The sequence below is a fragment of the Vulpes lagopus genome, chromosome X (assembly GCF_018345385.1).
Source record: "Vulpes lagopus strain Blue_001 chromosome X, ASM1834538v1, whole genome shotgun sequence".
NCBI classification, from domain to species: domain Eukaryota; kingdom Metazoa; phylum Chordata; class Mammalia; order Carnivora; family Canidae; genus Vulpes; species Vulpes lagopus.
The window spans coordinates 33693433-33699432 of record NC_054848.1 but is presented as its reverse complement, the minus strand read 5'-3'; positions in this window follow the sequence as shown (position 1 = coordinate 33699432).

Genomic DNA, 6000 nt, shown 5'->3' with positions numbered 1-6000 from the left:
CATTCAGTTATCCTGTCTCTTCGATCTCTTTTATTGTGGAACAGTTCCTCTGTCTTTGCCTTTTATGACCTTGACACTTGTGAAGAGTATATAGACCAGCTATTTCATAGAATGCCTCTCAATTTGTATTTGTTTGGGGTTTCCACAGGGTTGGATGTGACTCACGTATATTGGACAAGATGATCACAGAAGTGATGTGTCCTTCTCCATCCATCGTATCATGAGGCAGATCCCCAGCATGCTTTAAAAGTCTCTTCTTAATTTTGCTTCTGCTTATGTATCACCCACATCTCTCACCCTCCACTCATCCCTGCTCTGAATCTCTCAGACATAGCCCCAGAGAATCCATCCCAACCATATTTTTCCCTGGCTAATCCACACTGTTCCATCAGATCTCATTGTAGAGGTCAGTTTGTCCAAGGGACTGGTCCTCAATCCCAAGCCTGGGTAAGAGCCGCTTTCCTGAGCTCACATAGCGCCCGCACCCACCTATCATCACATTTATTAAGCTGCAGTGTAATTAGTTGTTTATTCGTCCGTTTATGTGATGGTGGAGCCTGTGTAATGTTCACACTCATTACTTAGCACATAGCCCAACGTCTGGCACATAGTAGGTGACCAATACATATTTACTGAATGAAACATCATTTCCATGCAAACTTCCTCCAGCATGTTCCCAGAGCCCTGCTACACTCCATTATCTTTCTCTCTCTCTTGGTGTTGCTGGATTGTTTACTACATTTGGTCTTTCCTGTTAGACTGGAAATTCCTGGAGCCACATCTAAGTTCTTGCCCTTGATTCCAGTGCACCCTAACACAGAAGGAAGGACAGACAGAAGGAAGGGAGAGAGAAAGGGAAAAATTGGACCCTTTGTTGTGGAACTTTGTTCCTTCTGAGTTTGTGTGGAGCAGGTGCAGACTATTTTGGAGACTCTCCCAGCTACTCCTCCCCCCACACCCCACTTCCTGTTTATTTTGCCTTCCAACACCACACTGGGGAGGGGTGGGGGAGTGGGAAACATTCCAGTTCCTTTATCCGCCTTCTCACTCCCTGTCGGCCCCAATTCGGAATGATCCCTTTGAGGTTGAGTTTATGCTCTTTCAAAGTCTTTACGAGAGTTATTAACAAGAATCTAAAGCTTCTAGTGTGAATTCTCATCAGTGCATATACTAATAAGCAATGAAGTCAATGAAGGAAGAAAAAAGGAAACAAAAGAAAAAGAGGCCTTGAAAACTCACAGATTAAATAGTCAGAATGGTCTAGAATTATCTTAGAAAGCCTTAAAGAACAAATCAAGTAAAAGAAGAGAATCTCCTTACTCAAGGGTTTCCTTTTTATCCTTTCCCTGGCCAACACATATTTAATTAACAACTAGCAAACACCGACTTCAAGATCATTACCAGTTATGGTTTAGTCGTTGTCTTATCTTGAAGACTTGGCTTCCCTTATAACAAATTCTTCGAGCCCTTGTTTCAATATTAGGATGAGATTTGGCCATGAGCAACAGAAAGTAGTGGCTTAAACAAGATAGCAGTTTATTTCTGGCTTAATGATCAGAGTTCAGAGGTAGGCCATCCATGACGATCAGAAATCCAGATCCCTTCTCTCCTGCCCTGCTGCTCTGCCATCTTATTATCCAACATGGCTGCCATAGCTCCAGCTGACCCATATTGTTCCATTTCACAAGAAGAAAGGAACAAAGGCCCTCGCTCATCCTTTAATGATACCTCCTGGACGTCACATGTGAAACTTATGCTTTCAGTCCTTTGGTTCAAACTCTTGTCGCATGGTCACCTCTAGCTGCAAGGGAAGTGGAGAATTATAGCTTTATTTGGGGTGACCAAGTTCCCAGCTAAAATTGAGGGAACAAAGAGAGAACAGATATTGGGAGACAACAAGCAGTCTTGGAGACAAATCTACTCTTCTGTAAAATGAGAATAATACTAGCACCCACTTCATAGGGCCCTTCTGGGGAAAAAAAAAAATGAGATACTGCATGAGGTTTGCACCAGTCACAGTAGTAATGACTTCCTTCTTCCTTTGTGTGCATTGAGTGGTAGTTCATTGCTCTTACTCTTAATCCAGTGAGGTAATATATCCATTTTGCAAGAGAAAAGGTGACAAGAAGCCAACTAACTGCCCCCCCTTCCCCAGGAAACATAGAATGAGCCGGTGGAACTGGCACTAAATCCAGATTCTTTGACTCTGAATCCTGGTTTTCTTTCACTCCTGAGTGCCACCACTCCTTTGGCCTCGCCTAGCCACAAGCATCTCTCTTACTTTGACCCTCATGCTCACCAAGACAATAGTTACTCTGCTCCCCTCCATTGAAAATCTCTCTTATACTCTACCCCAGCACTACCTTGTCATCATTCAGCGGGAACTGGGAGTACTAGGTGCCAATGGGGAAGACATCACTAATCAGAAGGGGCTACACGCTGGGTTCTCTCATTCATTGCTGGCGAGGGGGTAAACAGTATATCCACTGTGAAAAACTCCTTAGCAGTTTCCTATAAAGTTAAACACATACCTCTTTTCTGAACTAGTAATGCCATCCCTATGTATTTGCCAAGAAAAGATTTCAACTCGAAGGCTCTTCATAACTTTATTAATAAAAGCTAAAAGAAATAAGTTAAACTATGCAAACAGCCTAAACATCCATTAAGAGGAAAAGAGGTAAACAAAGTGTGGACATTGATAAGATGGAGCACTGCTCAGCCATAAAATGGAAGGAACCATTTACTGACTTCTGCATGAGTGTGGGTGAGTCTCAGAAATATTATGTTGAATGAAAACAGCCAGACCCCAAAGAGCAACTGATGATATGGTATTGTATGATTCCACTGATGTGAAGTTTAAGAACAGGCCAAATGATAGATTTGAAAAGATAGAGGATTGAAATCAGGACAGTGGTTGCCTGAGTTGTTGAGGAGGCGGTGGTCAGAAAGGAACATGAGGGAATTTTGTAGGGTGATGGGAATTCCGTGTACTTTTACTGAGGCGTCGGTTACACCAGTGTGTGCATTTGTCAAAACTCAAACTCCGTACTGTACATTTTATTGCATGTAATTATATCTCAATAAAAAACAAAACTAATAATGACGTGTGGGGCTGCAGAAATGAATGCTACATATAAATGTCACAAAATAGTTTTAGAAGGGAAAGAAGTGAGAATCGAACAAATAAAAATGAAGAGAGAAGGAACGCATGATCTTAGCCACAAAATACATAATAGACGATGCTGCTATATTTGAAGTAAGCCCTTTTTGTTATACGATGGCAGCACCACGACTCATGTTTGTTTATGCAGGGTTACTGTCACCAAGATTAGAGCTGAAAAGAAAAATAAAGTCTCTTTCACAAAAGAAGGCAAAAAGAACCTTTTCAATACTGTTCTCAACAAGTTGTTGTGCTCGAAATTCTATATTCCAGCCAGCCCAAGGCAGTGAATGGATTAAGTGTCAAGAGTCTAACCTTTTTGTTTTTTGGCCACATGCTAGAGGCCGGTGTTTCCGTTTCCTATCGCTTCTGGAACAAATTCCCACAGACTTGGTGGCTTAAAACAATACAAAATGATTATCCTACAGTTTTGGAAGTCAGAAGTCTAAAACAAGTCCCTCTGGGCAAAAATCAAGGTGTGGGCAGGGCTGCGTGCTTTCCGGAAGCTCCAGGGACAATCTGTTTCCTTGCCTATTCCAGCTTCTAGAAGCTGCCTCCATTTTTTGGCTTATGACCCCTTTCTCCAACTTCAAAGCCAGCAAGGGCAAACCGTGACTTCCTCATGCTACATCACGCTGACTCCTCTGACTCTGACTTGGCCTCCTACTTCCATTTTTAAAGACCCTTGTGATTACATTGGGCCCATGTGGATAATGCAGGATCATTTCTCCATCTGAAGGTCAGGTGATTAGCAGCCTTCCTTCCTGCTGCCACCTTCGTCACCCCCTTGCCATGGGAGGAGATCTAGCCACGGGTTTGGATGATTAGGACACAACCATCTTTGGGGGACCATGATTCTACCTACCAAGCTGAGATTTCACTGTAAAATGTTACTTCGAATCCTCCCCCACACCAGCCATCAGAGGAACGTGTCCAAGGTTCCAGGTGTATTAGAAGCTGTTACTCATTCAAGTGTGATAAAAACGACCCTGTCCTATAGAATCACATTCTACTTTCAATTTCTTTCACTTAGTTCTATAGTCTCCTGAAACGTGGGTAAAGGTCTCTGCTCCAGTGATCCGTTGCTGTGTAACGCACCACTTGGTGGCTTCAAAGAATGAAAATACTTTTGCATGCAAGTCTGAAATGTGAACAGGGCTCGATGGGGACAGCTTGTCTCTGCTCCACTCTGCGTTGGCGAGAGTGGCTCAAAGGCTGGGGGCTACGCTCAGTTGAAGGCTCGCTCCTACGTTTGGCAGCGAGATGTTGACTGTTTGCCGTGACCTTGCTGAGGCCCTCAGCTGGGACACCTGCACATGACCTCTTCACATGGCCCTGGTGTCTTCGCAGCATTGCAGCCAGGTTCCGGGGGCAAGCCTTTCCGGAGACCACCTTGTATCTCAGCCCAGGGGAGGACGAGTCACCCTTTAGGGCCTGGCCTTGGAAGTGACGGCCACGTCTATTTTCTCCAGGTGGCCACAGAGCCCCGCCTAGAATCAGGGTGAAAAGAGGGAAAGCCTACCAATTGCTGGCAGGTGGCAAGGCCACCGAAGAGCATTTAGGGCCAGAAAGAACTTGGCCTCGTTGGTAAGAAAATGCAGTTTGCCACAGCCTCTCTGCCACGTTTCCATTTCTTCTCTTTATTTAAGGTCTCCTCTTCCTTTTATTGGATTTGTCCCTCTTATATAATGCAGCCCCCCACCATGGCATCTTTTCTGGTCCCCCCACTCCCTCTGGATTGCGATCAGGCCCACCCTAAGTTGGCAACAACAGTTTCCTAAGACCACAGGGGAGGGCTGTGGCACACGCACGGAGGGGCCGCTCATCGCCGGAATTGGGGCTCATTCAACCGTTGTGAACGGACGAGAATGACAGCTTCAGACGCTTCAACCCCCTATCTACCTGCTGCCTCTCTAGTCGGAGAAAAAGGTACCAACCCAGAAGAGAACCGTCGTTCCCAGAAGAGAACGATGACTTCCCCAGTCCTCAGGTTTCCAGTGGGTGGGAGTGTCCCGAAACACACTATGCCCTTCTCCAGCACCGCCCTTATCACCCGGCCCAGGGCCTGCAGGGTGACATCTGGTAAACTCGGGCAAGGTTTGTCTCAGCCCCTCCCTTCAGCTTGGGGCTACACTGGCCTCTCCTCTGCCTTCAAACCCACTGGTTGGAAAGGGCTGTCAGTGCCCCGCCGAGATTCCTCCCAGCCCCCAACACTTGGGTGAAACATCTCCATTTGGGGCACTTTCCCTCCAAGCATTTAAGCCACGAAGGAACTGTCAGCAAGTGCTTATCACCACAGAAACTAAATTATACCCTCGAAGCATCGATGAGTTGCAAGGTGCAATGTCAATTAGATGTCACAAAATGCTACACCTTGTTTTCAATGACCAAAGCACACTAACTACGCTCCTGGCGTTCTGCACATAGTTGGGCTGCTCTGGTACACATGCGTGTGTCCTTGCGCAATGCACACGTCTCATCAACGAAGCAGAAGGGCTTCCAATTAAATCACATGGCGAGAAACTGGAACATTTTAAATACCTTGTTCCCAACCAACAACACGGCACTTTCGTTTTCATCTTTGCTTGACTACCAAACAGGAAATCTCAATTAGATGTCGGCTCAGAAGAAGAAGAAGAAGACGAAGGGGAAAAAAAAAAAAAAAGCCATTATCCAAGGACACAGCAAGTTCTGTCAGGTATTTCAACATGGTGGAAGAGTAGTCAGGTTTTAATTGGTCCTATTGAGCTCACCCACAAGCTACAACATTCTTTACCTCAGCAGTGTGGTATTCAAAAAGAAAAAAAAAAAACACTACAAAGTTAGTTCCTACCTTTGAA